We start from the raw sequence: 21,919 nt of genomic DNA on the forward strand, positions 1-21,919 counted from the left end.
GTTGTTGGGGGCAATATGCTGACTCTGTAAACCACTTAGAGAGGGCTGAAAGCCCTATGAAGCGGTATATAAGTCGAACTGCTATTGCTATTGCTCTCTCCACCATCTCTTCAGACAAGGTCAGGGCAGACGAGGGAACCAAGGCAGGGCAGGCAAGCCAAGGAGAGGGAGGGGGACCAGTAAGGATGGAACAGAAGCCGGGAACTGAGCATCAGTGGAGCCAAAGACGCCGAGGCTGCAAGGACGAAGGCTCCCCACTATGTAATTTTGATATTAAGGGAAATGAGGCTAAAATAGCTGGTTGGAAAGAGGCTTTTTGCAGAGGAGACAGCACCACGCATCCACAGCTGGGGAGAGGGCACAATGGATCTAAGCAAATGCCACTCTAGCCCATAATTGCCACATTATGGGCAATCTAGCCATCCTTTGGAGAGATGGGGAGGTTATAACCGTTGCTGGAAGGGAGAGCAAAGGCAGTTTACGCCTGATAATATCGGGGGCTGTTGCATCAAAGCAGCTTTGCCCTCAGCCCTCCCCAAGTCAGCATGACCCGAATGGGCAAAATCCCCTCGCCCAAGACCCCTCATTTGCTCCCTCTTCAGCTGCAACACACACACATAAAAACACACACACGGAGAGAGACACACACAGACAGACAGACAGATACAAGGAGAGAGAGACAGAGTGCGAGAGAGCACTCCTGGGTTAAGCAATTCAGATAGTTGTAACTTACAACAATGAGAGTTGTAAGTAACCATTCAAAGTTACAACAACTTTGTAAAAGTCTCCCAGCCAGGAAGTTGTACTCAGGGATTTGGGAAGGTGTGGCTGAAAAAGGGCCAGGAGGTGTCAGAGGCCGGACAGTGGTGGGATTCAAATTATTTACTACCGGTTCTGTGGGCGTGGCTTGGTGGGCATGGCAGGGGAAGGATATTGAAATTACGTCCTCAAATTACGACCAGAACAGCTCAAATTTTATGTTGCTAAGTGAAACCTTTGTTAAGTGAGTTTTGTCGGATTTTACGGCCTTTCTTGCCACAGTTGTTAAGTGAATCACTGCAGTCGCTCAGCTAGTAACACGGTTGTTAAGTGAATCCGGCTTCCCCATTGATTTTATTTGTCAAAAGGTCGCAAAAGGGGACCATGTGACACCCCCTCCCCAGGACACTGCGATCATCATAAATGTGAGTCAGTTGCCAAGCATCTGAATTTTGATCATGTGACCACTGGGACGCTGCAATGGTCATAAGTGCGAAAAAGGTCATAAGTCACATTTTCAGTGCTGTTGTAACTTTTAATGGTCATTAAATGAACTGTTGTAAGTCCAGGACTATGGGTACATGGGCCTGATGGACAGCATGAAACTCTCCGTTGTGCAGCTGGTCAAGCGGAGCAGGCCCAGAAGGAAAGGGAGGAGCCCCCCAGCAGGAATAATTGACTGGACCCAGGTGGAGTTGGACAATTTGGACAGAAAAACAAGGAAGCTTATGACAATGAATCATGCTTTGCACCCTAAAAGTGATGTTGACCGATTATATCTACTCCTACAAGTAAACCAGACTGTGGAAGAAGAAAAACACAGCTTGAATGATTACATCCAGAAAAGTGAAGAACCAATGATTAAGGAAGTAAATAAAGGAGGCCTTTTAAAGACAACTAAATCAAAAGCTGAATATAAGAAAGAAGTAATTGAGAAGCGAGCTGAAAATTGGAAAAACAAAGCTATGCATAGCCAAGCCTTGAAAAGTATTGAAGGCAAAGCTGACCAAAAGCAAACTTGGAACTGGTTAAGATCAGGAGCACTGAAAAAAGAAACAGAAGGCTTGATTTTGGCAGCTCAAGAACAAGCCTTAGCCACAAACTGCATGAAGGCAAAAATTCAACATGTTACCACCAACAGCAAATGTCGCCTCTGTAATGAGAAAGATGAGACAGTCGACCACTTGATCAGTGGGTGCAGCAAAATTTCACAAACTGACTACCTACAACGCCATGACCGCGTTGCTAAGATCATTCACTGGAAATTGTGCCAAAAGTTTGGATTTGAGTACAGCAAAAACCACTGGGACCATCAGGTTGAGAAGGTTTTAGAGAATGAGAAAGTCAAGATCTTGTGGGACTTCAGAGTCCAGACTGACAGGCACTTGGCCCACAACACACCGGACATAACAATAGTTGAAAAGAAAAAAAAGTATGGTTCATTGACATTGCAATACCTGGAGATGCACGGATTGAAGATAAACAGCAAGAAAAAAATCACAAAGTACCAGGACTTGCAAATTGAAGTTGAGCGACTGTGGAAAAAGAAATTGTGTGTTGTCCCGATTGTAATTGGAGCCCTTGGAGCAATACCTAAAGGGCTACCTCGCTATTTGGAAATTCTAAATTTATCAGACTTGAACATTCTGATTCTACAAAAAACCACCCTACTTGGAACAGCTCGTATCCTCCGACGTTACCTTAACAGTTCCTAGGTCCTTGGTTAGGACTCGAGCTGTTGAGCTACTAACCAGCCACAAAGGCTGTGAATCTCACCAAAGATTAACCACATAATAATAATAATAATAATAATAATAATAATAACAACAACAACAACAACAACAACAACACAGCTCATTATTACAGAGGGATGGAAGATGCAGAAAGGAGAGCTGGCACTAGTATTTCTGAGCATTAAAGCTGATGAATATCCGTGCTTCGGATAATTAATCCAAAAGTGATTGATTACCACTCCTCTTGCAGCGTATTTCACGGGTAACTACTCCACGCAGACCTCCAATCAGTTAATGGGACTCTCAGAGTCGAACTAAGTAACATCTCTGAGTGACAGGTGTATTTTATCACCCAGCTGTTAGAGCTGAGATGGTGGTAAATTTATTGGCAAGGCAGTTTATGGCCAAATGATTTACTCAGGAGTTCCGTGGAAGGTGAAGCCTTTGAGTTTAATAATATCTGTTGAGTCTACCTGATTCAACCGACCAACTTCCTCTTCTAGGGGTCCTCTTTGGTCTCTCATTCCCGGGAATGAAAAGTGGGGCTCTCCCCATTTTGGTGCCACGAAACTGAGGCCCTAGGATATGCCAATCTTTCATCAGGTTGGATTGTATGAAAAGGAAGAGAGGATTGATGCCAAACCTGACAATTGATTCTGTTTTCCACAAGGACTTGTTTCCTCCGTAAAGCTTTTCTCTCTCCACGAATCATAGACTCAAAGGGACCATGGAGATCATCTAACCCAACCCCTTGCCCATGGCATCCCAGAGAAAGGTCTGTCCAACCTTGGCTTGAGATCTCCAGTGATGGATCTCCCACAGCTCTGGGCAGCCACATGTTCCACTGAAAGACCCAGGGAAGTCCTCCTAATTTTGAATTTGGATCTCTACAGCTTGGTCCTTGGGTTCAACGGATGTTAAATCTACCCTCTCTTTCCTATTGAGTATCTCTTGGGTTTTTGGGATATTTTTTGGGGGATATTCTATTTAATCTTTCTTTTAAGTTTTGTAATATGTGTTTTTATGTTGTACCCTGCCTTGAGTCCTTTGGGAGAAGGGCGGCATATAAGTCCAATAATCCTCAACCTATGGCAACCTTGGCCTTCTTTCTCCCTATGCTTCCTAACTCCTCCACATCCTTCTTGAACCGTGATGACCAGAGTAGACAGATTATTCCTGATGGATCCTTGACCCTAACTATGATACTTCCAAGGAATCTGAGGCTCCATCTGTAAGAGGTCCTTTGATTGGATGCTTAGACTCTGTAGTTTTTCAATGTATTCAACAAGGCGGAACAGGGCACTTAATTGCCTACAAGCTCTAGTAGCATCCAGAAATGGTTCCCTCGGGTCAAAACTTTAGGATGCATCCCCACTGGGGTGCTTTTCACACCCATGGCCATGTTTGCTGAAGGTGAGTTTGGTGTCTGCTTGAAACAACATGCCCTTGCATGCATAATCTAGTTGCGTTGCAGGCTCCCGAGGTCTCGGCAGCTTGCAATCTCCCAGGCTCCAGATCTTGGCATGAAGCAAAACGACTTAGTGGAATGCAAGACTGAAGAGGCCTCTTCCTCTCCACCCGCCTTCCATTTAGCCGGCTCCAGAATGTGCACCATTAAGGCAATAATTGATTCTCGCTGTGCCTTATCTGGACCCACAGGATTGCTGAGTGAGAGCGGGAGGGAGGGGAGGAGGGGAGGGCAACCAGAGAACCTGTCTGCTGCATTTTGCTCTGGGAGAGACCCTCCCAGAGGGTGGGTTTATTTGCTCCTCCGGTGCCTTACCGCCACAGATGGGAACTTTGGTTACTAGGTAACCAGGCTCTGTCAACCAATGGTGGGAAAGAGTTAACTAGTCGCCCGGTGGATGTCAGTGGGAAATGTTTCTTTTGTGCAGTAGCTATTCAGGGAGACAGACTTCTCTCTCTCTCTCCCCTAGTTTCCTTTAGATGAAGACTCAATCCAGAGCAGGAGGGGGGAAGCGAGTTACTATTAAGCCTCATTGTGAATGGGGATAAAAGCTTTCAGCCATGCAGGAAACGGGCCCGTGAATCAGCTCCGCTTCTGTTTTCAATAATCCGCTGCTTTTCAGGTTCATTGGGCACAAGGGTGACCCAACTCAAGAAGCCTGGGTTGGGTTTGAAGGTCAGATGCGCCGAGAGATAACAACACAGTGGGCCTTCGGTGTCACTAGCCTTTCCCTGCATGTTGTTGCCACGTAGAAGTTGTGGCCTTTTGGATTGTCTGGGGTGACAGTGGAGGGTGCTAGAACATATGGGGAGGGGATCAGGAGGGTTTAAGCGGTCAGGATGGTAGCATGATTATGCAATGGCAATTTCACTATTGATGTTGGCTTCCAGGTCCTACTGGACTTGAACAGCATAGCCCTCCCCCCCCCTAATACTAATAAAGGAAGCCAGTCCTTAGCAGGACAACGAGGGTGGAAATATGGAACCAGCAATGCAGGTCATCCATTCCTGAGCATCTTCTGAGCAATTCCACAATGGCGCTTGGTGGGAATGGTCCACGAGGGGCCTTGAGAGGAAGAGGGGACAAGAAGGAGATGACAAAGCCAGTAGCCCCTTTTCTCAAATGCATCGATAGTCTCTCCGAACACAAACTGAAGTTCCAGGCTTCTTACTCTGCACTTTCCCCCCAGGAGTCAGCCTTCCTTGTAGGCCTCTGGAGACCCCCCTGTCTGATTCCCCCTCATTTCCACCTCAGAGATGCTCGGTTTTCTTCTTCTCCATCCATGGTTTCTTCCCTGTTTCTTCCCCTCTTCTCCTTCTCCTCCTTCTCCTCCTCCTCCTCCTCCATCCAGTGACGTAAGTGGCAGAGGCTGTGTGGGTGTCATTGAACCAGCAGAAAAGGCAGAGCAGCTCTCCACTCCCTCCCCACATCCCCGTTTTAGGCCTGCTGGGCAAACACCCTCTCTCTGGCCAGCCAACTTGGTGGACACAACAGCCCTGAGCTCCTGCTAAAAAGGAGCAACAGAGAGCAACTGAGTTGTTCCAAGAGAGAAGACCTGGTGCTCGGCTGCTTTAAAAAAAAAGAGGCAAGTTTAGCAGAGATGCCTGCAGTGACTGGGATGCATCAGACCCCTGTTGTATCTCTTGATACTTGCAATCACTTCCCCAACTGGAATCAACCTGGTGCCAGGCCTGCAGCCATCTTTTCTTTCGGGTCTTTGGCCTGCCACACTTTCTATTATTCAACTATGCATTTTCTATGGTTGGAAAATGGGAGGGGGGATTGTAGGAGTTAGATGCTATGTAGCCATAACAACATTCTTTCTAGAAAGCCAAGGTCATCCTTTGTCTCTGCACCTCTGCACCTGACCGGAACTGGATGGGTGGAAGCTGCCAGCATGGCAGTGGGAGATTGGACCATGGGATGGACTTGTGGATGTGGGGGCAAGTTCTTGAACTTTCAACTGGGTGGGGAAAACCAGGAAGCCTTCAGATTCGGGTTTTCCCAGATGTGCCAACAGGGCTCTCTTAATAAATTGAGGAATGCTTTGCCTCGGGGTCTGATTTAATTTTGGATGCCATTTGGAACCCTGACACCTGGCCCAGTGCATACCTCTTAGGGAGAGCTGTTTGGGGCTCCCCACTTTTGAGGAGTGAAGTGCCCCCAGTCTTCAGTTTTTTTTTTTAGTTCTGATCTCAAATGGTGGGATAGGTCCCTCCAAATTCAGAGTATCTTCCTTCTTATTATGAGCCATGGTGGCACAGTGGTTAGAATGGAGTACTGCAGGTTGCTTCTGCTGGCTGCCTGCAATTTGGCCGTTCAAATCTCACGCGGCTCAAGATTAACTCAGCCTTCCATCCTTCTGAGGTGGGTAAAAGGAGGGCCCATATTGTTGGGGGCAATATACTGGCTTAGAGAGGGCTGTAAAAGCACTGTGAAGTGGAATAAAAGTCTATGTGCTATGGCTATGGCTATGATGCCAAGGAATTTGTGTTCTGGCGGTCATTTTTTCATTGGAAGGGGTCACTTATTGGAGGCACCCTGAGCAGTGGCTTCCACTGGGGTTCTATCATTCAACACCGTCCTGTGGTAGCCATATAAATTATGTCAATAAGTCAGTTCTTTCCAGAAACGGGTTAAAAGGGAGCTTTCCCAGAGAGTTTGCAGTTTAACTCAGATGGGGCATCTGCGTCAGATTTTTGCTCTTGCTTTGAGTATTATTTACTGTGCCTGTTTTAATTCTGTTGTTGACCATCCAGAGTCTTTAGGGATTACCAAATCAATCAATCAGGGAATGGATAAAATAGCCCACAACATCGTTAATCCACTACCAAATTTTTTGATGTCCATTACTGAGTTTATTTCCGCTGCGGCCCTCTGATTCTGCTATTCTTCCATGGTCTTCAGGTTGTTTACGAAATTGATTCTTCTGGGCTGTCTGGTGTGAGGACTTTAATCACAAGTTGTGTCCTCCTTGGGAGGAGGAGGACCCCTGTGGAAAACAAGGAGTGGGGTCAAGGAATGGAGATTTACACACCCACACATACACACACAACCCCTACGCATCTCTCTGCTGGTTAGCCTGTCCTGTTGAGTTGAGCCTTCACTTCTGGTCGTTGTTGAACCTGGATAAATGCTGGGCAACCTCTGGCTCCCCCTTCACCTGCGTTGGCCAGGTCTCTCGTCCTCCTTCCTCTACCTTGCCGTGACCCACAACACGGGACCTGGCATTTGGCTCAAAGCCCAGAAAGGGCAGTCCTGGCCAATCCCCCCCTTCTCAGCCACCCATCCAGATGCTGGGATTGAGGGGGAAAGGGGGGGATCAGCCTTTCTTCACGTTAAAATGTTTTTATTTTCCATTTTTCATTTTCATACACTCACATATATACTGTGCATAGCTGGTCCATACAACATTAAACAATAATCACAGCAATTCCTCTTGTCAACAATACCCCCAAAAATACAAACCCAATGTACCTCTTCCACTCTCCATACACCTCTTTCTTCCACCCCCTCCAACTTTCTATCTTCCCTCCATCATTCCCCTCTACCATACTTCCCCTCCCCCTCTACCCCTCCTCTCTCTTAGTCCACTCCCTCCCTTCCTTCTCACCCTCCCTCCCATCCTCTCTCCCGTCCCTCTCTGCCCGTCTTCCTTCTATCCCACTCCTCCTCCCCTCGGTGTATTTCCACTATATGTCAATATACTCAACTTGTCCTATTTTTACAGAGAAATTAAAGAGAAACAGTATACATGTGAAATCGCATTACATTGAAATCTAACTCATGGTATATGTCCCCCCCAACACCCCAACACCCCACCTCCCTCCCCCCCCCCCGACTTCCCAGAGCCCGTACACGGTATAGATTTTTAACAAACACAGTCTAAAATATATTGGGGGAAAAAAGAAATAGAAAAAAAGGGGTTAATAACATCTCTACGTTGATCTTAGCTTCTTCTTGCTACACTAACTTTGAACAGTTTAAATCATTCCTGATCTTAAGCATAGGCTATCTGGAATTTCTTAGGGGCCAGCCTTTCTGGGGGGGGGCTGGGAAGATTGTCCAGGAAGCCATGCCTGCCCTCCTTTCCGTCTCTTTCTCTTTAGGCAAGTTCCCAGCCTCCATTCAGAAAGCTCCTATTGATCCCAAGCCAAATTAGCATTTTCCCCCTGCTGGAAGCCCAGCAGATCCTGGGGCTTCCAGACAAAGGCTCTTCAGGGAAGGGCCGCCTTCGAAAGGGGTAAATTACAGCTCTTCTGTTCCCCTTTCACGGCTCCTGTCTAAGCAAAGCCGGTGGCCTAGTTGTGACACCAGCTATAAGATTGCAGAGCAAGCAGCTTTAATGGCTGCAGGGGAGCAAGATCCGTCTTTCCCAAAGGCATGAAATTCCCCAGGGCCTGGAGAGGCAGGAACAGGGCTCAGTGCCACTGGTTCATGGTGGAGAGAGCCCTCCGTGGAAGCAGCCACTTCGGCTCTCTGCCCAGGCCATCCAGGGCCTGGCAATAGTCTTCTAGCCCATCATCCTCCCCAAGCAGGAGATAGCACTCCGGACAAATGGCTGCCCAGGTTCTTCTTAAAAACTCCCGTGATGGAGCACCCACAACTTCTGAAGGCAAGGCCTTCTACTGGTTCTCACGGTCAGGAAATTCCTCCTTAGTTCTACGTTGCTTCTCTCCTTGGTTAGCTCTCATCCGTGGTTCCTTGTCCTGCCTTCTGCTGCTTTGGAAAATAAGTTGACTCCTTCTTCTTTCTGGCAGCCCCTCAAATATTGGAAGGCTGCCATCATGTGCAGCATGATATGACCAGAACTGACCGAGAACCTTTTGAAGACTTCTCCAAAGATGTCCATGCTGGTGGCCACTTTGCAAAACGGCTCTTTGAAAGTATCTGGCTTGAGATGGCCGGTTGGTTTAGGCTCGACGGAGAGCTGCATTTTGCAATTTCCAACTTTTTATCATTTTTTTTTAATGCATGATAAAACTCACATGTCCCCCAACCCCCAATGACTCTTAGTTCAATCATGCAGTCCTGGACCCACCTTTCCCCCCCCCCCACAAGGCAAGTTAAATTTCTGCACCCCAGTAGGATGGATCTGAGCTTCATTTCAATGATTCTGTCCTCCTGAGTGCAGAAGAGACCACAATGACACTTAAAGCACAATTTTCCTGTTCTTTATGCCTCCTCCCCACAGAGGCCCCCGCATGGGGTTCTTCTTTAAGACCGATCCTCTGCAACATTGTGCAGAACGAATGGCCAATTACTCTGGAGACAACGGAAGAGGAGATCCTGAATCTGGGAGAAGGGAAAAGTGTGTGACTTGCCCAGGCTCAATCCCCCCCCCCAAAGCCTTGCAAATTGAGCTCAACCGTCCCCCAGTGCCCAGATGGACTAAGCTGAACCCACCCCCATTTTAGAGAGCTGTCACATAAAATCCCAGAAGTTAATTAGGAGGAGCTGCAATCCTTAATTGAGCTGCCTGTTGACAAATACAGTGCACAATTAAAAGGCGGCTAATGAAAAGCACAATATTTAGAACAATTCGAGGGAATGGTCTGTTAGACAGGCTCAAGTGATGGATGACGCCACTAAGGAGCCCACAATCAGCTGAAGGCAACCCTCATCAAGAGGAAAATCCTACTGATTTCACTGAATATCCCTTAATTTAGAACAGGGCTCTCCAACCTTGGCAACTTTAAGCCTGGGGCACTTCAACTCCCAGAATTCCCCAGCCAGCTGGAGAATTCTGGGAGTTGAAGTCCCCCAGGCTTAAAGTGGCCAAGATTGGAGAGCCCTGCTTTAGAAGTCTCAGCTAGTCATTCTTTGTAGTCGTAGCCAAAACCATTGCCTAAGTCTGGACAATTTGCATTAAAAATAAAAAGTAGAGGACCATTTGCCCAGCCAACACAAGCTGCTAGACCACAAGATTGAGTCACTCCAATGTTGAGTAATATAGGTAGCCCTCGACTTACAACAATTCATTTTGTGCCCATTCAAAGTGACCACGGGACTAAAGAAAGTGACTTACGACCATTTTTAACAGGCACAATCTTTGCAGCATCCCCATGATCATATGATCAAAATTCAGATGCTTGCAACTGGTTCATACTTATGACCGTTACTGTGTCCCAAGGTCATATGATCCCCTTTTGCGACCTTCTGAATAAGCAAATGGGGGCGCCAGATTCACCAACAATCAGGTTATTAACCTATCAGCTGCAGTGATTCGCTTAACCACTGTGGCAAGAAAATGGGACAAAACTCACTTAACCAATGCCTTGCTTAACAGCAAACACGTTGGGCTCAATTGTGGCCAGAGGTTGGTCAAAATAAGGTTCTTTTTCAAGATCCATGCCGGTCATCATTTTGCAATGTCCTCCCATGTCTTCCTTGGGTCATATTCTGAAGCCCGCCCACCCCTCCCATCATCATCAAAAAGCCCCCCCAGGTCCTGGGACTTTTCCCCCCAGTAGGGAAACCGTTCCAGCCCTTGAAACTTCACCTTGTCTCCAGATCCATCCGTCTCTTCTTGGGGCTGGCATTCCATTGTCTGGGCAGCCTCTGCCACCATCTCATTGTAAGCTTTATGACCTGTGAAATTGGCTTAAGTATTGATCGGGTGCCTCTTGTTTAGGTGGACGGAGGCAGAAAGAGAAGCAGTTCCACTTCATTGTGTGGGACTTGTGTTGGGGGGGGGCTGGTGTCATTTCCCAGCTCAGCCAGGTGCTTTGTGTGCCTCCTCACCTGTGGCTTAGTCCCCACTTAGCGCCATGTCAGAAGGGTGGGGTGGAGGGAGAGGAGCAGACCAAAGAGAGATAATGACCCTTGGCCCAAGTGGATTGACACAGGGGGCCCCTCGACAATCTTTCACAACCTTGTTTCATCTCCCGTCATCCCCTCCAGGCACACAATTGCAGGCCAAAGCCAACCTGGCCTTGACTCCCTGCCCTTGTAGTTCGAAGCATGAAATTGAAGCTGGCATTGCTGTTCCAATGGGCACCCCTCCCCCCAAGTTTGACCACTGGTTCCATTTCCACTTTTAGGTTGCGGTCGGGGAACCCAAAAGTTTTCTCAAGACTCCGCTAGAACGGCTCGCCTCCAGAGGTTATGGGTGCTCCATCATTGGGGGAGGGGGAGGTTAAGAAGAGATGGGACAGGCATTTGTCTGAAATGGTAGCGGGCCTTCTTCTTGATCAAGGGGTTGGACCAGAAGAAGGAAGCTCCCTTCCAACTCTGTTATTCTGCTAGAAGGAAGTAGAACGTTCCTCAACATTAGGAGTAACTCCCAACTGAAGATGTTGGGCAGATGAATAGTTTGCTAGGGGAGCCATGGGGACAGGACATGGATCACCCTCTGAAACCTCCCCCTAGATGAACCTTAAGGCTGGACAAAATGCCCCCCAGGACCTCTGATTTTCCTCCCAAATCCCCGTCACCCTTTGAGAATCTCCCTGTTCCTTCTGCCCCACAATTCCACAAGGCCAAATCTCGGTTGCCCAGAGTCCACTATTTTCTCAGTGAAGGAGGGACGTGATGCTCAATTAACAAATGGGTCTGCCCCCCCCCAGGCAATCTGAGGAATTTATTTCCCTGGGACAGTGTGTTAGCCCCATACCTGATAACCCATCATTTTAATTGCTTTCCTGAAAGCACAGCTGACAGGCCCGTGAGGCCACCGGCTTACCATCCCGCACAGCTGGACTGCTGGGAGAAACCGATCCTCAACGCTCCTTTTGGTCCTGAAGGATGTTGAGTCTGGGATCCAAAAAGGCAACACAAGGAGTCTAAGATGAAGACTTCCCAGTAGCCCACTCCAAGTTTGCTTCCTCCAGCTTTCCAGATGGGTTGTTTGGCGCATTTGGAAGTCCTTAGAAGATTCCTGAGCAATAGCGTCTTTTCCTGGACAGCTGAATGCATCAAAGCTACCCCCCTTTCTGATCTACCTCAAAAGTCACTAAGAAATACTAAAGTCAGCCAGCTGATGTGGAGGTTGGCATTAACGGTGGCCGTGCATAATATTGCCACATGGAATTCAAATTCTCCACTCCAACTCTGTGCAGTGGGAAAGGATGCGCCACCCTGCTTGATGTGAGAGAAACCTGAATGTGAGATGGACTCATCCCATGAGGAGGGATCCTTTCTTCTCCAAAGACTTTGGCTTGGCAGCCGGTATTGCTCTAAGACAGTGTTTGTCAACCTTGTCAACTTGGATAGATTAGATCAGTGTTTCTCAACCTAGGCAACTTGAAGATGTCCGGACTTCAACTCCCAGAATTCCCCAGCCAGCATTCGCTGGCTGGGGAATTCTGGGAGTTGAAGTCCAGACATCTTCAAGTTGACAAGGTTGACAAACACTGCTCTAAGAGCAGCAGATTCCAGCAGTGGTTGCTCCAGGGCTGTCAATCATATTGGTAGAGAAGGACTCTGGAGTGGGACACCCCTGCAGCTTTCAAATCTATCCTGGGCTGTCGTTTCCTGAAAGTTCTCTGCCCCCCCCTCCCCAGAGGACCGGATTAAAAATTAATGCACGTTGGATTCAGGAGGGCCTTGGGAGAAACGTATTGATGGGAAATCAGTTCAGTTACAGAACCATCTGGGAGCAGGATGAGTTCCCTTTGGCTGAAATCTCCCTGCTTCTAAGAGAGGAGTAGTTTTAGAGGAAGGGGGCATGGACAACATCCAGGACATCTGGAGAAGATGGATGGATGCCAGGCTGGTCTAGCAAGAGTCCAAGAACATCCCTAAGCCACGAGCTGGAGTCTTGCTGGAGCAATTGTGCTAACTCAACTTGGCAGGCTTCTGTGGAATGAAAATCAGGCAGTTCAACCGCCTCCCTTGACACAGATGATGGCATGCTCCTTGCGGGAGTTTCAGCTGGTGAAGAGGGGGCAATACACCCACCTACTTATCTCCTTTGTTGGGTCCTCCGTGGTAGAAGGTCTTCCTGGGCAGCATGTCTTCTTCATAGGAACTGTCCTCTGGGCTGAAAACCCAGGAATTTTCTCTCACTGACTGAGAAAACACATTAAGTCAATCTTTTGCTGAACATGGTGGGGGTTGCCTCGGGTTTGCAGAGGACATTAAGCCATAAATCCTGGTTTACACACTACAGCGATAGGCGGGCGGCCACCTAACTAACCTCACAACTGTTTTAAAAAGGAACAATAACCTTGTCCTTCTTCCAAAGGTCCCTGTTGGAGACACAACCACTTTTATTGACAATCTAAAATAGCGCCATCATGTTCCCATGAATGTTAAGTGTTTTTTTGTCGCCAGCGCCCTAAAGTTTTGACCCTCAGCTACCGGAGGGAACATGATTTAAAGCAGGCTATAAACTGCAATGTTTAGGAAGGTGTGCTGGAGCAATTTCCTTGTCACTTGTAAATAGGAGATGGATGCATTTCATTCGGCAGTGATAGCAATCTAAGGAGGTAGCAGGAGCCTCATTGGCCAAGCCAAGACAGGCCTGATAGAAGCAATGCAGCCAATCCTTTTTGTAATTTCCTTTGCCAAACTGGCTGACTCTCTCTAAAATGTTTTCAAGCCTTCAGCATTATGGCATGCAAGAAAGCTGCAGTCGGGCAAATCCTGGTCTTATTGCTGGACTACATCTGCTGGCTGGGGATTATGGGAGCTGTAGGTCCATGCCATCCAGAGATCCAAGGTTTCAATGACTATTACAAGTATTTCTTTCTGTTATCAGATAACAACAGCTATGAAATTTATATAATGGCCCTTCTGGTAGGTTGTGTGAAGTCAAGAGCCTGATCCAGCAAGGGGGAGGGGGCAACCCACCAGGCATTTCTCCCCCACAGGCTAACTGAAATGTCAGAATGGAGCCCGGTGTACAAGCAGAGGGCAGAGGTGGAATCAGGGTTGGCAATTCCACCATTCCAGCTACTACTGAGCCTCCCTCTTTGATTGCAGTGGCAAAGATTCAAAGAGAGGGTGGCCTGTCCCCCTCCCCCCCAAGTTATTCATCCAGAGTTGGTCTCTCGTTGCAATGCATCATGGGAAGGGGACCTTACCAATGTCCAATCAAATGGCTAACTGCACGATGGCAAGTTCCCATTGGGATCATCCAGTTGGGATGGTTTTCCCACCTGACGGCTGGCCTGGTGCTGTCCGAGGTGCTGAAGCCTTCGCAGCCACTGGAGACCTTCTGTGTCTCCTGATGAAGACATCTTTGCCATGGAGATCTTCATTTGATATCAGGCTTGGATCTTCCGATGCTGAGGAATAATAAACCTGGCTTGTCTGTAGCCAGGCAGAATAATTTATCTTGCTGCTTCAACCTTCAAAGAAACTTGACCCAGAATTCTTTACAGGGATTTAGAGTGTATCTGCCATTTATTATTTCTATATCTCTGTTTCCTTTTATCTCGCTGTCTATTTGTCGTTATTTTTCCACCGGGGAAAATGCCTTGCCCCTGTACATGCGCCTGTTGTGGTGGTTGGTTTTCCAACTTGACCTCCCTCAGATTCTGCTGCGTTTTCCATCCTTCCCCATTGACCAGCTGGAAGAAGGGCCTGGCGTTACGCTTAGCCTTCCTGCTCTTGGCCTTTGGCTCTCCAAGGGACAGCTCAATGCTCTGCTCCTGCTTCTGGCCAGTTCATTTATCCAGCCCACAAAACACAACCTCAAATTTGTTTGTTGCTTTTTACTTTCTCTGTCCTGATTCATGATCGCTAGATTCCCTCGGCTCTGGACGATTATCCTGAAAGCTGATGAGATTAAATGGAAAGGGAGGCATGTGCTGAAGAATGGAAAGCAGAGAATCTGTGTAGTTGGCTGGAGGAACTCTTTCAAGCTATTTCCCCTCTGCCTATGGGCCTCTCTTTTATCTCTTTCTTCAAAGTTAGAGTCCTTTCTCTTCCCAGCATTCCCTGCTTCTTCCCATCCTCCAGGGAGGCATATTCCGAGTTACGTCCTAGGGTAGATCTCTCTGCCCCTGCTTGGCTGATCCACACATGGTATTTCTCTCCAACCAATTGGCTTCCAGCCTCCTCCTCCTCCTCCTCCTCCTCCTCCTCCTCCTCCTCCTCCTCCTCCTCCTCCTCCCATCTGTCTAGCGATCCAAAAAGTGCCTGCTAAGTGCAGGCATGTGGGTGGGTGACAGTTCAGAAATAGGAAACAGCTTTTTTAACCTCTGCTTCTGTGAGGATCTGAGAGATTCTCTTTTGAAATGAAAGGACCAGGCGGAGAGGGCTGAACGGAATGGCGCAGGAAGGAATCGATACGGACGTACAAAAGGGTGCACACGGGTGGAGTTCTGTCCATTGTCCTTCCACATTCCCAAGCAAGAAGGAGACGGGAAGCGGGGGGGGGGGAGATATTCCCTTAGTGGTTTAGCCTGGGGACAATTGATTTAGTTCGGTTACAGTTTAAACATTTGGAGGTTTCTATTGACCTGCATCCCATAATGTGCATACATGATCAGTGGTGGAGAAGTTAATCAATTAGGGATGGATTGAGAAAGGGGGTTGGGCAAAACAGAGCCAGCCATGCAGCAGGATAAACTGAGTTACCACTCAGTTGTGTTAAGAGACTCCTCCTCCTCCTTCTCCTCCTCCTCCTCCTCCTCCTCCCTGAATGTGGATACCTATATTGAGTACGGTTCAACCTCAATAGATCTTCTGCTCCTTTAGGACAGCGTTTCTCAATCTTGGCAACTTGAAGATGCATGGACTTCAACTCCCAGAATTCCCCTTTGGAGACTTGAAGTCCATGCATGTTCAAGGCAGAGAAACAAAGCTGTAGGCCATCCATCCACAGAGCTCCTGTTCATATTAATCCCAAAGCCCCCCTCCAAACGTGAGGGTCCTTCATTTAAAATGTTCTGAGGGGAAGGACTGGCAGAAGGGCTCCTCCCATTCAGGGGAAATTTTGGAGAGGTGAAATGAAGCAGGTTGGGCTCAGCAACCAAAGAAGCGAGCAACGTAAGGGACTTCAGCTGTTCCAACACTTGCAGTTGCTTTTTATTTGCACAAAGAAGATGGGGGGGGGGGGGGGCTTATTTTCCAAAGCACCAGAAAGCAAGACAAGGAACAACGGATAGCATCTAATCGAGGAGAGAAGCAACTTGGAATTAAGGAGACATTTCCTGACATTTAGAACAATTAATTAACAATTCAGTAGACTAGCTGGACTCCAGAAGTTGTGGGTGCTTCAACACCAGAGATTTTAAAGAAGAGATTGGACAGAATAGAACAGTCACTTGTCTGAAATGGCATGGGGTCTCATGCTTGGGTAGAGGGTTGGACTAGAAGACTGATGGATGATTTATTTTTTCTCTTGAAGGGTTGCATATCTGGACACGGTTTTAGAAGCATGACAGTTGGCCAGCTTTTGATCGGCTTTTGATCGGCACAAATGCTTTTGATCGGCTTTTGATCGGCACAAATGCTTTTGATTTGACACAACTTTTGATCAGCACAAACGGCTGGGCGCCCCCTTGCTTTGAACCACTCTCAAAGCACCATGTGGGCATGAAAAAGCTGCCCTTTGTTCCAAGGCATCTGCCTGTCAAATCAATGTTCGTTTTGACCCCCAAGTCTGCTGAGCTTGTTTTGATCTTGGCTGGAGAGGCTCCTATAAGCTCTGTGGGTCTAAGAGTGAAGGAATGGGTGGCGTAAAAGAACGGCTGTGTGCATGGACAGAGGGAAAGAAGGGACAGAGGGACGGTCGACCGAATGGGACCCAGGAGCAAATTCCAGATTGCACACACTGACCTACTTTGTGGCAGTGACAAATGACATCGATCTGGGTAATTGCAAGCTTTCTTGCATTCCAGTGGTATCCGATCCTTTGCTTCCGACAGGTGCTGAGTCATGTTTCTCACCTCAAATAGCAACAGGCGGGTTCCTTGGGCAGCAAAGAGGGGGCTGGGGGTGGGGGGAGCAATGCAGGGCATGTCTAGAAACTACCAGCCAGGCAGACTGGAGGGAGGAGTCCAGTGAGGGCCTAGCTTGGAGTCCTTGCACAGCCACAAGAGGTTTAAGCTCCCCCAAGATCCACGAAGCCTTATCTGCTTGTTCCCAGGGGAAGGCAAGCCGCATGGGGAGATTCTTGTAATACAGGCAACACGCAATAGAGTTACTAATTTTGATTACTCACATACAGTTCTGGTTCCTTGTGCCTGGCAGGGGAGGAGGAAATATCTGTGCCTTTGGAACGCTATCAGTCAATTAGAAGAGAGCTGGAAGGGACCTTGGAGGTCTTCTAGTCCAATCCCCTGCTCAAGCAGGAGACTATACCATTTCAGACAAATGGCTGTCCAGCCTCTTCTTAAAAACCTCCAGTGATGGAGCACCCACAATTTGTGAAGGGAAGCTGTTCTACGGGTTAATTGTCCTCACTGAAAGGAAGTCCCTCCTTAATTCCAGATTGCTTCTCTCCTTGATTGGCTTCCATTCGTGGTCGGAACCCAATCTGGTGCTTTGGAGAATAACTCAACCCTCTCTTCTTTGTAGCAGTCCCTCAAATACTGGAAGAGTAGTATCATGTCACCCCCTAGTCCTTCCAAGCTACCCTATCCCAAAAGGGAAGGCTGGCCTTCCAGCTTTGCACAGGTTCCTCTTGAATTTCTTGGATTGTAGCCTGCTTGAGGGATCACTTGGTTTCTGGATGAATCGGCCCATTGGTGTCCTATAAGAAGGACCACATTCCCTCAGATTGGGACTCCTTAACTGTGTTGCCTGGTGGAGGGATGATTCCCTACTTGGATCAAAGACCCCAGGCCTGTTTGAATGAACTGCCAGCTGTGGATGCTTTCCAAACTCTGCACGTGTGCCAAGGAACTGGGGTTCCACTATGGAGGAGGAGAATAAAGAGGGGAAGAGGAGGAGGAAAGAAAGAACCCTTGGGTGAAGTCTGAAGGTCTGGAGTAGGTCTCCTGAGAGGGGGCTGTGGAACTCCTCCCCCCAAGCATTCAGACAAAACTGGGTGCCAGGTGCTCCTTCATTTAATAATCAGGAAAGAAACCACTCAACTCCATGCTTAGAATTAAGTGTACTTTTACTAATTACAAACGATGAGTAGCAAAGCAAAGCTGAGTCTGAGTAAATTGGTGTGAAAGCAATAGATATCATGTATAATTCAATCCCCTCCCCTTGGCAACCCATTTCATAGTCCAATTATAATTCACCCAACCATCAGGTGGGAGATGTCTTCAAAAAGCATCATCTGGGTGGAATGCTGGACAGTTGGCCTTGGCGGGAAACTCCCTTCTTCCACATGCGCAGAGAGATGGTCAGGACAGCTCCTAATAACAATCCTCCAGTACATAATGATTCCCCTCCCAAATACCATGCCCTCCCTCCCCGTTTCAATGGCAGCCGAAAAGCAGCAGTGAAGCAGAGACTGACATCGGGGCTGGAAGACCAAAACTGACCTTCAAGGGTCCTATTAGCCAAACTTTTCCCATGGGCTGGGAAGGAGGGAAGGAGAGGAAGTCTGCTCCTGCAGGTGGAAGCTCCATTCCATATAAATCCACCTGTCTTTTAGCCACCGATATTTCTTTTTCACTTCTAACCATTCCCCTAAACCCCAAAAACATACCCTGAACTCAGCCTCCCCCCGACAAGTACGGGTGCTTGGGAAATTCATTAAATCCCATGAGATTGCGATGTTCTCGTAGGAGCCTTCCATGATGCCTTTGATGAGATCTTGGTGGCCTCCTAGGAGCCGAGGTGGCGCAGTGGTTAAATGCAGCACTGCAGGCTACTTCAGCTGACTGCAGTTCTGCAGGTCAGCTGTTCAAATCTCACTGGCTCAGGGTTGACTCAGCCTTCCGTCCTTCCGAGGTGGGTAAAGTGAGGACCCAGACTGTGGGGGCGATATGCTGATTCTGTAAACCGCTTAGAGAGGGCTGAAAGCCCTATGAAGTGGTATATAAGTCTAACTGCTTTTGCTATTGCTATTGCTACCTTGCAAAATCTTCTGCTTTTCCCTTTCTTGTCTTGAAAGCAACTGGTGTTTGCAGGGCTTCTCTGGCCTCTAAAGGACTCACGCCTGGACAGGGAACTCCAAAGAGCTCTAGGGATTGCAGGCTAGACCAGAAGAAACTTCCAGAAAGAGGCAGCGGTAAATCACAGTATCTTTCCCGTGTTTGCCTGCCCGAGCAAGGTAATGGCGGAATTAAAACAGCACAGAAAGTTAACTCAGCCCTATCAGGCTGCTGCGGACAAGTAACTTGGAATTTAAAGCTAGTTGCAGTTTGAACGCTGTGTGGCAGGTTGCCATGTTTCATGCTGCATTAAGCATCTTTTGCAAGCCCAGTAAATGAGAAGCCCACTTTGGAGAGCGCAGGAAGAAGATCTGCCCCCCCCCCCATGTCTTGCAGTTAAGGAGAGGCTGAACCAAGAATGTCCCCAGGTGAGAAGTATTCAAGGCTAATATCTCTGAGTCTTTTTTTTTAAGCCAGAGATCCTTTTGCAATGAAAGAAACTTCTGTAGCGCTGAGGGAACCAATGTTCACTCAACTTTCTGCCTGATTAGGCTAAAACATTTTTTCCTTCCTTCCTTCTTCCTTCCTTCCTTCCTTCCTTCCTTCCTTCCTTCCTTCCTTCCTTCTTTCCTTCCTGCCTTCCTTCCTTCCTTCCTTCCTTCCTTCTGTTTGGTCAGCTTCTTCCCTTCTGCTTTTGATTTTACTCCCTCCTGCTCAGGACAGTGTTTGAGAAAGGAGGTGCAGAGAAGTCCTTATGTATTATTTATTTGATAGTATTACAGGGAGAGGCTGATCAACTCTCCAGACAACTGGCTCACAGAAAGGAAAGAGCAGTAAAAGAGAAGGAAAAAGACCAAGAAACAAGGGCCAAAGTCTCAAACAGAACGGAGAGGGGCTCAGTGGCTAAGACGCTGAGATTGTCGATCAGAAAGGTCGGCAGTTCAGCGGTTTGAATCCCTAGTATAGATCTCCTGCGTGAGCAGGGGGTTGGACCTCCAAAGACAAGTCCCTTCCAACTCTGTTATCGTTAACTAACCATCCCACGTGCCTTCCTGCTGGGAACAAGGGCAGGGGCGATGGGGAAGTCATATTTTAGCTTGCTCCCACCAGGCTGGTCATCCAGCTTCAGCGTCCCCAGCCAGGTGCCCCGAAGAATCCGGAGCTGCTGAGCAAACGGCAGCAGGAGACCAGAACTGAAAGGCCTTTCAAAGGTTCATAAAGTGGGACTCCATTTCCAATCTGCTCCTACACATCTGGAAGAACCTGGCTGCCTGCACAGCCTTCCCTCCCCTTCCCTCCCTATCCCCTCCCCATCTCTGGCTCCCATCAGGGATAACACAAAGCAACAGGCATCTCCAGAGGCAGCTTCTCTGCTTCTCCAGGTCTTGCATCGCCAAGCTAAACCAAGACATAAAGCATAATTCTGGACAAGCCACCTTTCTGCCCTCACTCCCCATTTAATTACTCCAGAGTGACCTCTTGGTGGCACGCCAGTCGTAAGTGGCGCTGGGAGAGAGTCCCGTGTGTCGGAGGGGTGTGCACAGCAGTAAATCCCCCAGAGAACAAAAGATGGCTTGTTTATGCAGTTGGTTATGTGACACAAATTCTCCCGCAGGATTATCTGCTACCAGCCTCCAGTATATAAACACTGGCAGAGTGCAGGATTCCTGGGCTGGCAGCCTTCCTCCCTTTTACTCTTCCTTTAGCAGGCAGGAATAATGTGATTATAAATCAGATAGATCGGCCTTTCTGGTTAGAAAAAAAGCTCACCTTCCCAGCTTCTCCAATCGCAGCTCACTTTCTCTTTATTTCTATCCCAGGTAAGCAAGCAAAAGTATAGATTTATTGTTTGTTTACAATGTGAAATATTTCCTCTTGCCAGACTGGAAATACTTTAGCTGGGAAACAACGATACCCACAGCAGCTATTTTCCAAAAAGTGATTGAATTCATACCTCCTGCTAACCTATGATCGGTTTTATCAAGTTTTATTGACTAAGCCGTAAGTAACGGGATTTGCACTAAGCTTAGCCAAACCATACAGAGCCGGGCAGGCTGTGAGCCCCACTTTGCAAGCAAAATCTATTCTTGATGGGAAAATATATTTTTGACTGGTTCTGTGAACTTCTGTCTCCAACCCTTCCGCCTTTCTTAAGACTGAGTTCTGCAGCTGGGACAGAAGTGTCTATTTTTTGCACGTTGCCAACATTTTGCACATTACAAATATTTTTTGCACATTTGTTGCACATTCAGTTGGAAAGTGAGTCAAGGTGCAAAGGAGTTAACCATGCACAGCCTATCAACTCTTGGAATATTTACATCAAGACATCTGTCCCATAATGGGCTCTTGGCTCTTTCTGAGAGTCAAGGAATTCTAGGGATCCCTCAAGTTCTTGCAAGAGAGGCCTTGGCTTTGTGGCACATCTCAATCAATGTCATCCCAGAGGTCTTTTTCCAAGAGGCAACTGAACACACCCTTGGGTTTTTCTTGAAGATGTTATGCTTCTCGTCCAAGAAGCTTCTTCAGTTCTAGTGGAATTCTCCACCATTCAGTCAGAACTGAAGAAGCTTCTTGGAGGAGAAACGAAAGTCTTCAAGGAAAAAATAAAGGCCAGTTGCCTCTTGAAACAACATCTTCAAAGCAGGTTCTTTGACTGCAGACTGGATTACTGTAACACGGTCTACATGGGGCTGCCCCTGAAGAGTGTTCAAAGACTACAGTTGGTCCAGAACGCAGCCGCGCGAGCGATATGGGGTGTATCTAGATACATCCATATTATACCTATCCTCCGTGAGCTGCACTGGCTTCCTATTGGTCTCCGGATGCGCTTCAAGGTGCTAGTCGTTACTTTTAAAGCCCTACATGGTTTAGGACCTGGCTACCTGAGAGACCGCCTTCTGCCAATTACCTCCCTATGACCAAGTAGATCCCACAGATTAGGCCTCCTCCGGGTTCCATCAACTAGCCAATGTCGACTGTTGACCCCCCAGGGGAGGGCCTTCTCTGTAGCT

The sequence above is a fragment of the Thamnophis elegans genome, chromosome 14 (genome assembly GCF_009769535.1).
Source record: "Thamnophis elegans isolate rThaEle1 chromosome 14, rThaEle1.pri, whole genome shotgun sequence".
In the NCBI taxonomy this organism is placed as follows: Eukaryota; Metazoa; Chordata; class Lepidosauria; order Squamata; family Colubridae; genus Thamnophis; species Thamnophis elegans.